Below are 12,647 nucleotides of genomic sequence, written 5' to 3'. Positions count from 1 at the left end.
TTTAAGAAGGACTTAAATCATTAATTTCTCATACTAGAATATTGACGCTCCATACACTGCATCTCACATTTGCCATATAGACAAAGTGACTTAGTGCTGAACTGTTTTCTTTTCGCTCGCCGCTACTAAGAAAATCCTTGTTAGTTTCTTTTCCTCCCCTAATTAATATGCTTAAATTCAGGGGGTAGTCCCATATGAGTTGAGGTTGTATATATAACTATATTTTGCCATAAATTCTTTATATATAAATGATAAAACAATCAATTAAATTCGTTATAAATAGTTCCAATAGTTCTTGTAAGCAAAGTCATTTTTATCCATTTAACGAACCAACGAAGAATAATAACAAAACCAAGATTTTTCTTTTTCCGAATCATTAATAAGAGACAATTCTAGATGAAAAATATTTCAATTTTTTATGCTAGACATTTCTCAGTATTATTTGATTGAAAAAGAAAATATTTCTCTTCGTTTTTCACATTCAAATGTGAGATAATGTTTTTCATTTCTTTTTTAATATTATGAATAAAATCATTATTTAATCCAATAATATACCATATGCTTATAAAAAATTTATAAACAACTTAATTAGCATAGTCTTACAACCCTCAACCATATGTAGTCCAAGCAGCACTATAAAATTAATTAAAGTACATAACAGCATGGACTGCGATATGCGTTCAAAATGTCGATGTTCATGTGTCCTGCAGTTCACACGATGACGCACAGTTTGCTGCGTTCTTCATCGACCCATGAGCCGAGTGATCCACCGCTTAGAGTTTTATAATTCAATTTTATATAATGTCAATATTGTTTTTATTGAAAGAAATTAAAAATACACCATTTTACTGGCATATATCAATTCCTTCAATAAATTTATTTTTATACCTAAAATAAATGTTGCGAAATGTCTTAGTTTCATATAAGCATTATGTATCATAATAATCTGGTTATGGTTTGCTATTTTGGGTGACACATACTGCAAAATTTATATAAAACATTAACCTGATGGATGACAGGTACAAACATTGTATATTTTAGGTTGTTGCATTAGCCAACGTATGCTCATAACATAGATGAACAATACATATTCGCAACGCGTGTATATTATGGTCCATATACACACACACTTATTTTGATTACCACACATTCAAAATTATTTTTATTTTAATTCGACTTCTACTTTCGAATTTAGTTTAGTTTCTTCGATTTCCATTTTCGAGAATTTGTTTTTATAGGAAACGCCGTTGTTGTAGTAAGTACTGCCACAAATACGCACAGCAACATTAATAATGTTAAAGTCTTTTTATGAGGTTGCCAAGCCCCACATATAAAATAAAAGCCATCTTCATTTTATTTTGACTTTAACTTTTGATTCCGTGGAATCATTTTGTAATATTTTTATTTTGGTAAATTGTATTTATTTGTATTATAACAAATATTTATTAACGATAAGGATATTATACAATAATGATCCTTCCGCAGGTTCACCTACGGAAACCTTGTTACGACTTTTACTTCCTCTAAATAATCAAGTTCGGTCAACTTTTGCGAAACAACCGTAACACGCAAGGCGTCACAGTGATCACGTCCGGAGACCTCACTAAATAATTCAATCGGTAGTAGCGACGGGCGGTGTGTACAAAGGGCAGGGACGTAATCAATGCGAGTTAATGACTCACACTTACTGGGAATTCCAAGTTCATGTGAACAGTTTCAGTTCACAATCCCAAGCATGAAAGTGGTTCAGCGGTTTACCCGGACCTCTCGGTCTAGGAAATACACGTTGATACTTTCATTGTAGCGCGCGTGCAGCCCAGGACATCTAAGGGCATCACAGACCTGTTATTGCTCAATCTCATTATTGCTAGACGCAATTTGTCCATTTAAGAAGCTAGTGTCCTTATAATGGGACAAACCAACAGGTACGGCTCCACTTACATAAACACATTCAAACACAATAAACATTTTACTGCCACCATGAATGAAGGCTAACATAAGCTTCAGCACCATAATCCTGAAGATATCTATTTAATATATTTGAGTCTCGTTCGTTATCGGAATTAACCAGACAAATCACTCCACGAACTAAGAACGGCCATGCACCACCACCCATAGATTCGAGAAAGAGCTATCAATCTGTCTTACACACTTATGTTCGGACCTGGTAAGTTTTCCCGTGTTGAGTCAAATTAAGCCGCAGGCTCCACTCCTGGTGGTGCCCTTCCGTCAATTCCTTTAAGTTTCAGCTTTGCAACCATACTTCCCCCGGAGCCCAAAAGCTTTGGTTTCCCGGGAAGCGACTGAGAGAGCCATAAAAGTAGCTACACCCAATTGCTAGCTGGCATCGTTTATGGTTAGAACTAGGGCGGTATCTGATCGCCTTCGAACCTCTAACTTTCGTTCTTGATTAATGAAAACATCTTTGGCAAATGCTTTCGCTTAAGTTAGTCTTACGACGGTCCAAGAATTTCACCTCTCGCGTCGTAATACTAATGCCCCCAAACTGCTTCTATTAATCATTACCTCTTGATCTGAAAACCAATGAAAGCAGAACAGAGGTCTTATTTCATTATCCCATGCACAGAATATTCAGGCATTTGAAGCCTGCTTTAAGCACTCTAATTTGTTCAAAGTAATAGTACCGGCCCACAATAACACTCGTTTAAGAGCACTAGTGCAGGTTTTTAAATAGGAGGAACATATGAAAAAATACAAGTATTTAATCACATATAAGAACTCCACCGGTAATACGCTTACATACATAAAGGTATAGTACTAACCACAATTGTAAGTTGTACTACCCGTATGAAGCACAAGTTCAACTACGAACGTTTTAACCGCAACAACTTTAATATACGCTATTGGAGCTGGAATTACCGCGGCTGCTGGCACCAGACTTGCCCTCCAATTGGTCCTTGTTAAAGGATTTAAAGTGTACTCATTCCAATTACAGGGCCTCGGATATGAGTCCTGTATTGTTATTTTTCGTCACTACCTCCCCGAGCTGGGAGTGGGTAATTTACGCGCCTGCTGCCTTCCTTAGATGTGGTAGCCGTTTCTCAGGCTCCCTCTCCGGAATCGAACCCTGATTCCCCGTTACCCGTTGCAACCATGGTAGTCCTAGATACTACCATCAAAAGTTGATAGGGCAGACATTTGAAAGATCTGTCGTCGGTACAAGACCATACGATCTGCATGTTATCTAGAGTTCAACCAATATAACGATCTTGCGATCGCTTGGTTTTAGCCTAATAAAAGCACATGTCCCATAAGGTTCATGTTTTAATTGCATGTATTAGCTCTAGAATTACCACAGTTATCCAAGTAACTGTTAACGATCTAAGGAACCATAACTGATATAATGAGCCTTTTGCGGTTTCACTTTTAATTCGTGTGTACTTAGACATGCATGGCTTAATCTTTGAGACAAGCATATAACTACTGGCAGGATCAACCAGAATAATGTTTTTCCTTCATATTCCATTCATATTTTTTGAATCGAAATAAGCAATATAATAGATATATAGATTTTTCACTTTATATAATTCCATGATTTTTATTATATTGAATAAAATTCAATATTTCGCCTTTGGGTAAAATTTTAAATATATAAATATAAGTAAAAAATCTATTCGATTACGGCCATTTTTATATAGCATTCGTAATCCATATTTTCATTTTTAATTTATACTTGTTTTACCAATATAACAAGAATTTCATATAATTATTGTAATATATATGTTTCTATAATTTTATCTTTTTATATATACATATTTCATTATAAAATATCATTTTATTTCCAACATACATAATTATTGTATCCACACATGTACAATTTTTGTTTAACCAATATAAATATTAAGTTAAATCATTTGCATTTTGAAGATAAATTTAAAATTTATCTCTTTTCATATATCTCTCTGGTAATATATAACATAAAACCAAGCGCATATGATAATATTTCCACATTTAATATATAATTTTATATTTCTTTCATAAGAATCCATATTTGTATTATACCGTAACGATATAATAATCCAACTATACGGCAGGTAATAAATTAATATTTGCCTGCCTCCAAAAATTAACGATAATATATGGAAACGATTTGTTATTCTATATATAATAGAAACTTGACTTTTGTTTCAACGATATTATCTAAAAAGCGTATATTCCTATTATCCGCGGAGCCAAGTCCCGTGTTCTATAGAACTGAGAAACAAATTTGTACGGATAATAATATACTTTATTTTATGTAACCAATATAAACATAATCCGAAATAAATATTTCGAATAATGCGGGAGGTCGGCAACCACTGCCTACCTATAGTAGTTTTTGAACCCGCTGTCCTCAAAGCGGGTATTTTCAATTCCGTTTGCCATCCAACATACGGTCTATTCTCTTATATATTAAGAGATTATAGGAACATTTCATTTTTTTTCCATTATTCATATATAATATGATTATTTTTTTTTTATACATATAATAAATATTAATTTTTATATGTTTATTATTTAATTTACTCATATAATTGCCAAATTCATATGAATACATAAGTTTTGAACAATATGAGAGGTCGGCAACCACTGCCTACCTATAGTAGTTTTTGAACCCTCTGTCGTAATTCCGGTCGTTTACACTACTATACCCTCTCACTATAATGGCTTTTCTCTATAATACTAAGAGAATATGGGAATATCTCAGCATTTTTTCCCATATACATATAATAATTAACCATTTTCATATGTATATTATTTAATTTAATCATATAATTGCCAAAATCATATGAATACATAAGTTTTGAACAATATGAGAGGTCGGCAACCACTGCCTACCTATAGTAGTTTTTGAACCCTCTGTCGTAATTCCGGTCGTTTACACTACTATACCCTCTCACTATAATGGATTTTCTCTATAATACTAAGAGAATGTGGGAATATTTCAGCATTTTTTCCCTTATACATATAATAATTAATCATTTTCATATGTATATTATTTAATTTACTCATACAATTGCCAAAATCATATGAATACATAAGTTTTGAACAATATGAGAGGTCGGCAACCACTGCCTACCTATAGTAGTTTTTGAACCCTCTGTCGTAATTCCGGTCGTTTACACTACTATACCCTCTCACTTAAATGGCTTTTCTCTATAATACTAAGAGAATATGGGAATATCTCAGCATTTTTTCCCATATACATATAATAATTAACCATTTTCATATGTATATTATTTAATTTAATCATATAATTGCCAAAATCATATGAATACATAAGTTTTGAACAATATGAGAGGTCGGCAACCACTGCCTACCTATAGTAGTTTTTGAACCCTCTGTCGTAATTCCGGTCGTTTACACTACTATACCCTCTCACTATAATGGATTTTCTCTATAATACTAAGAGAATGTGGGAATATTTCAGCATTTTTTCCCTTATACATATAATAATTAATCATTTTCATATGTATATTATTTAATTTACTCATACAATTGCCAAAATCATATGAATACATAAGTTTTGAACAATATGAGAGGTCGGCAACCACTGCCTACCTATAGTAGTTTTTGAACCCTCTGTCGTAATTCCGGTGGTTTACACTACTATACCCTCTCACTTAAATGGCTTTTCTCTATAATACTAAGAGAATATGGGAATATCTCTGCATTTTTTCCCATATACATATAATAATTAATCATTTTCGTATGTATATTATTTAATTTACTCATACAATTGCCAAAATCATATGAATACATAAGTTTTGAACAATATGAGAGGTCGGCAACCACTGCCTACCTATAGTAGTTTTTGAACCCTCTGTCGTAATTCCGGTCGTTTACACTACTATACCCTCTCACTTAAATGGCTTTTCTCTATAATACTAAGAGAATATGGGAATATCTCTGCATTTTTTCCCATATACATATAATAATTAACCATTTTCATATGTATATTATTTAATTTAATCATATAATTGCCAAAATCATATGAATACATAAGTTTTGAACAATATGAGAGGTCGGCAACCACTGCCTACCTATAGTAGTTTTTGAACCCTCTGTCGTAATTCCGGTCGTTTACACTACTATACCCTCTCACTATAATGGATTTTCTCTATAATACTAAGAGAATGTGGGAATATTTCAGCATTTTTTCCCTTATACATATAATAATTAATCATTTTCATATGTATATTATTTAATTTACTCATACAATTGCCAAAATCATATGAATACATAAGTTTTTGAACAATATGAGAGGTCGGCAACCACTGCCTACCTATAGTAGTTTTTGAACCCTCTGTCGTAATTCCGGTCGTTTACACTACTATACCCTCTCACTTAAATGGCTTTTCTCTATAATACTAAGAGAATATGGGAATATCTTAGCATTTTTTCCCATATACATATAATAATTAACCATTTTCATATGTATATTTTTTAATTTACTCATATAATTGCCAAAATCATATAAATACATAAGTTTGAACAATATCAGAGGTCGGCAACGGTCTTTCCTCTATAATACTAAGATAATATGGGAATATTTCATCATTTTTTCCCTTATACATATAATAATTAATCATTTTCATATGTATATTATTTAATTTACTCGTATAATTGTCAAAATCCTATGAACACATAAGAGAATACAATATGAGAGGTCGGCGCAACCATAATATAGTAGTTGATGACGAGGTGTTTGGCAACTTGACACAATCCATTAAAGTCTTTATATTAATTATATGAAAGGGACAATATCATATGCGTCACTAAATTGATGACGAGGTGTTTGGCACTTGATACAATTCTTTAAAGTCTTTATATCAAAAATTATATGATAGGACAATATCATATGCGTCACTAAATTGATGACGAGGTGTTTGGCAACTTGACACAATTCATTAGAGTCTGTATATTAATTATATGATAGGGACAATATCATATGCGTCACTAAATTGATGACGAGGTGTTTGGCAACTTGATACAATTCTTTAAAGTCTTTATATCAAAAATTATATAATAAGGACAATATCATATGCGTCACTAAATTGATGACGAGGTGTTTGGCAACTTGACACAATCCATTAAAGTCTTTATATTAATTATATGATAGGGACAATATCATATGCGTCACTAAATTGATGACGAGGTGTTTGGCAACTTGATACAATTCTTTAAAGTCTATATATCAAAAATTATATGATAGGGACAATATCATATGCGTCACTAAATTGATGACGAGGTGTTTGGCAACTTGACACAATTCATTAAAGTCTGTATATTAATTATATGATAGGGACAATATCATATGCGTCACTAAATTGATCGAGTCGCGATCGAACACTCGACGAGTGCAGACGTGCCTGCGGATCGACAGCAAATTGTTAGCAAATTGTTAGCAAATTGTTCACAGTTGTAAGTCCCGTTACTTGTGCCCAGCCACTTCGCGTCGCGTGATCTTGTCGCGCGTTTTGATTGGCCCAGCCAACGTACCTAACGGTAGTTCGCACTAACACCATCGCACACCCGAGTGTGCGTGTTATCAGCGCAAAAAACCCAGTGCTCGAAGCAGCGGTATAATTGCAAAGCAGCAGCCACGTGCTGCCTGGCTCACCGGCTTACGGTGCCCAGCTTCCCCCCCCCCCCCCCTCCTCACTCCTTATCAACTTTGGAGAAGATGGACTGGCAGGCCCCCCCGCGCACCCACAAGCTTGGAACAACACCACGCAAAAAGGCTCTGAGAACACGCAAGAGCAGCTCCAGCAGCGAGGGAAGCACCTCGCATACAGAGCCGGGCGAGATAAAGCGAAAACCGGCAAAGAAAGCACAGGGAGAGGAGCTGGAAGATAAGCCAAGCACTAGCGCAGCTCTGCGCAAGAAGCTCGCCAACAACGCCTTCGCTTTACTCTCGACCGAAGAAGACGAGTACGACCAAGAGAGCTCTGATGACGAACCCGGACCTAAAGACGATTCCAAGCCAAGACCCCCGAGAAACAAAGCCCACCCCGAAGACCATCAAGCCACCTCCGATTTTTATCCCCGATGTGACCAACATCTCGGCACTCGTCAAGATGATCACGACTCTTGTAGGCCCGAAGAACAATTTTACCTACAAGACCGTGAATGGCAACAACGTACGTGTCATGATGCCGGACAAAGAGTCCTATACAGCTCTGCGTCTCCAACTTGTGGCCCAAAACAAGAGGCATCGGACTTTCCAGCCGAAAGATGAACGTGCATACAAGGTTGTCATCAAAAGGACTCCACCACTCCACCGATCGTGAGGAAATCATTGAAGACCTTCGCAGACAAGGGCACGCTGTTAGAGATCTGCACAATCCCATTGGCAGAAGAACTAAAGAACCGCTGGGAATATTCTTCGCCAACCTGGAGCCTTCCAGCAACAACAAAGACGTCTACCAAGTCAAGCGGATCTGCAGGTCGGTAGTAACCATTGAACCGCCGCAGAAGTTCAACGACGTGCCTCAATGCTTCAGGTGCCAAGGATTCGGTCATACACAGCGTTACTGCTTCCTGGAATACCGATGTGTAAAGTGTGGAGGCCCTCACGAATCGAGGGCATGTGAGAAGAGGGAGGACGACAAAGCGTGCTGCTTCCACTGCCAGGCGGACCATCCTGCGTCTTTCAAGGGATGCCCTGCATACAAAAGGGCCAAAGCACTCGCTGCTCCGAAAACAAGGCCCGTCGCTAATGCTAACAAGGCGCCGCCCGTGGCATCACCAAACGTCACCTCTGGCAGGAGCTACCGAGACGCCCTCAACGGAGTGCACGCAGCACCGCAGAATCCCACAACCCCAGTCCAAACCCAAACAGAAACCCCACACTCCGGTCAGATAGAAGCGATGTTCGCTCGCATGGAAGGAATGATGGAAAGGATGATGGAGCGCATGTTCACCCAGATGACACAGCTGGTGGCCACCATTCTCAACAGCAAGTCATGCAACTAAAGCTCCACCTAGTCGTCTGGAATGCGAACGGCCTGCAGAACAGCAAGGCCATAGTCGAGCACCATCTGAAGACCCACCAGATCGATATCCTACTCGTAGCCGAAACCCACTTCTCCCCCAGATCCCACTTTAATATCAGCGGATATGACCTCATCCATGCAGACCATCCTTCTGGCAGAGCACGCGGTGGAGCAGCCATCCTCATCAGGAGCGGTATTCAATACCTAGAGCTGCCCGCGTTTCAGCAAGACTGGGCACAATGTCCTGTCATCAGGATTGTCAGCCCGCAAGGAGATTTAGACATTGGAGCGGTCTACTTTCCCCCAGATACCGCATAACAGCATCTCACCTCAGTGAGTTCTTCGAGCATTTTGGGCCCCGCTTCATAGCAGCTGGAGATTATAACGCCAAACATTCTTGGTGGGGATCGCGCGCCAACAACCCCAAAGGGAAAACTCTGTTTGGGTACCTGCAACGCCACCGACTGGACTGCCACTCCACTGGCGAGCCCACTCACTGGCCAACGAATCCCCTCAAGACTCCAGACCTACTGGACTTTGCTGTGTCGAAAGGCATAGGGCATGCGAAGATCAGCTGCACAACAAATGCTGATCTCCTGTCAGACCACTGTGCAATAAACGTGCTAATCAACACGCCAGTCCTCAGGAAAACCCCGCTCAGAAGGCTCACTGGAAAATATACCGACGCCGCCAAGTTCGCGTCCTGGATGCTCTCCACCGTCAATCCGAACCCCCATCCTCAACACACCCAGGAACATTGATGAAGCTATCGGGAATCTCACCAGGCAGATGCAAAACGCTGCGGAATTCGCAAGCCCACCGCCACCAAAGACTGCGAGAACACCTAGCAGGGACCTCCACCTCTGGTCCCCGGAAATTGCGGCACTCGTGACTGAGAAGAGGCGTCTCAGGAGAGTTTGGTTCTTGACGCGCAATCCAAGAGACAAAACAGCGCTCAATCACGCCACAAAGGAGTTGAAGGACAAGATCTCCAGCCTACGCCAGGACTCCTTCCTCAGATTCCTCGAGGAACTCTCTCCCGGGGACCCAGACCACAATCTGTGGAACGTCACCCGCCACATTAAACGACCAGCCAAAAAGGTTTCCGCAGTGCGCAAAGCAGATGGATCCTGGTGCCTTTCGGATGCTGAAGACAGAAGCTTTCGCCGAACACCTTTACAACGCCTTCTCTCCGTTCGACTGCTGCACTGCCGAAGAACATGCTGAAACAGCCCGGTTTCTCAATAGCCCAAGCTCTCCCGGTCCCCGTTGGAACCAGTCGACCCTGAGGAAGTTGCGCAGGAGATTGCTCTACTGAAGAACAACAATCTCCAGGCCTGGATCGTATAGATGCGGCGGCCCTAAAAATGCTCCCATCGCTGCACCAAATGCTGGCCAGCATTTACAACAGCTGCTTTCCGGCTAGGTACTTCCCGGAAGAGTGGAAAGAGCAGAGGTTATTGTCCTCCTCAAGCCTGGTAAGCCTGAAGCCAATCTGCCTTCCTTCGTCCGATTAGTTTGCTGGCAATCCTCTCCAAAATATCTCGAAAGAGTATTTTTGCGCAGAGTATTGCCAGTACTGGATGAGGCTGGTTTGATCCCCGATCACCAGTTTGGCTTCAGGCGCTCCCACGGAACACCAGAGCAATGCCACCGGCTAGTCGAACGGATCCTCGAGGCATTCGAGCAAAAGAAATACTGCTGCGCTGTAATGCTCGACGTGAAGCAGGCATTCGACAGAGTTTGGCATCTGGACTCCTCCATAAACTCAAATCCTACCTCCCAAGCCCCCATTTTACCCTCCTCAAATCCTACACTGAGGGAAGAGCATTCCAAGTCAGATGCGGAAGTGCAATAAGCCTACCCAGACTGATCAGAGCTGGAGTTCCGCAAGGCAGTGTGCTCGGACCAATACTGTACACCTTTACACCGCAGACCTTCCATAATCCTCCAGGAACCTAACTATAGCGACTTATGCAGATGACACGGCTTTCCTCGCTCCTCATCCGACCACGAGAAGCCTCCGAAACAATCCAAAGGCAAATGGACGCGCTACATCCCTGGCTCAGCAGGTGGAACATCGTAGTGAACGCGGAAAAATCTACCCAAAACATTTGCACTAAGGAGAGGAGACTGCCACACGGTCACGCTAAACGGAGTCATCATTCCCAACGCACCCGCACCCAAGTACCTAGGACTTACCTGGACCGCAGGCTCACTTGGCGTCCCCACATCGTCAGCAAACGCATACAGGCCGATGCGCGTCTGAGGCAGATGCATTGGCTTATTGGGAGAGGGTCCAAGCTAAGGCAAACCACAAAACCTGGTGTACAAGGCAATTCTCAAGCCCATCTGGACCTACGGATACAGCTATGGGGCACGGCAAGCCACACGAAATCGCCTGCGTATACAGCGGTTCCAGAATAGGTGCTTGAGAATTGCCTGTAATGCGCATCCCTACCACGAGAATGTCGCCATACATAGGGAATTGGAATCCCACAAGTCGCTGATGAATCTCCAGGCTCAGCGAGAGATACCTGAAAAGGCTCGAAAACCACCCTAACCACCTCGCCACCAACCTGTTAGACAATAGCCAAACAAGCAGACGTCTCATGAGAGACACCCCTCTCGATCTTCCACAACAATAGACAACACATATAAAACCCGCCACAAATACATGTACATAGTATCCCTTAAGCTAATGTTCCCCGCAAAACCATTTAATTATTGTCCACTAGGACAGATTTTAAATAAATAAACGCACGCTAAAGAAAAAAAAAAAAAAAAAAAAAACTAAATTGATGACGAGGTGTTTGGCAACTTGAACAATCTTAAGTCTTTTATAAATTATATGATAGGACAATATCATATGCGTCCTAAATTGATGACGAGGTGTTTGGCAACTTGAACAACATTAAAGTCTTTATATAAAATTATATGATAGGACAATATCTATGCGTCACTAAATTGATGACGAGTTTTGGCAACTTGAACAATTCTTAAAGTCTTTATATTAATTATATATAGGGACATATCATATGCGTCACTAAATTGATGACGAGGTGTTTGGCAACTTGACACTCATTAAAGTCTTTATATTAATTATATGATAGGGACAATATCATATGCGTCACTAAATTGATGACGAGTGTTTGGCAACTTGACACAATTCTTAAAGTCTTTATATAATATATGATAGGACAATATCTATGCGTCAACAAATTGATGACGAGGTGTTGGCAACTTGACAATTCTTAAAAGTCTTATATCAAATTATATGATAGGACAATATCATATGCGTCACTAAATTGATGACGAGGTGTTTGGCAACTTGTACACAATTCTTAAAGTCTTTATATAATTTATATAGGGACAATATCATATGCGTCACTAAATTGATGACGAGGTGTTTGGCAACTTGCATCAATTCATTAAAGTTTATATTAATTATAGATAGGGACAATATCATATGCGTCACTAAATGATGACGAGGTGTTTGGCAACTTGACACAATCATTAAAGTCTTTATATTAATTATATGATAGGGACAATATCATATGCGTCACTAAATTGATGACGAGGTGTTGTGGCTTGACAAAATCATAGTCATTTATTTATGGACAATATCAATTCGCATAATTGATAATT

At 39.5% G+C, this 12,647-nt stretch overlaps 2 non-coding genes across 2 annotated transcripts; both read right to left on the bottom strand.

Moving 5' to 3' along the window:
- Positions 1 to 602: 602 nt before the first annotated feature.
- On the bottom strand, positions 603 to 781 carry LOC116802999. Its single transcript, XR_004363302.1, has one exon. It is a non-coding gene; the product is annotated as a 5.8S ribosomal RNA (ribosomal RNA).
- Positions 782 to 1,468: 687 nt separating this feature from the next.
- Positions 1,469 to 3,464, bottom strand: LOC116803006. The gene has a single exon (XR_004363308.1). It is a non-coding gene; the product is annotated as a small subunit ribosomal RNA (ribosomal RNA).
- Positions 3,465 to 12,647: the final 9,183 nt, after the last annotated feature.

This window comes from Drosophila sechellia, unplaced genomic scaffold (assembly GCF_004382195.2).
Source record: "Drosophila sechellia strain sech25 unplaced genomic scaffold, ASM438219v1 U_268, whole genome shotgun sequence".
Taxonomy (NCBI): Eukaryota; Metazoa; Arthropoda; class Insecta; order Diptera; family Drosophilidae; genus Drosophila; species Drosophila sechellia.
The sequence above is the reverse complement of the archived record's forward strand: the minus strand, read 5'-3'. Positions and strand labels throughout refer to the sequence as shown.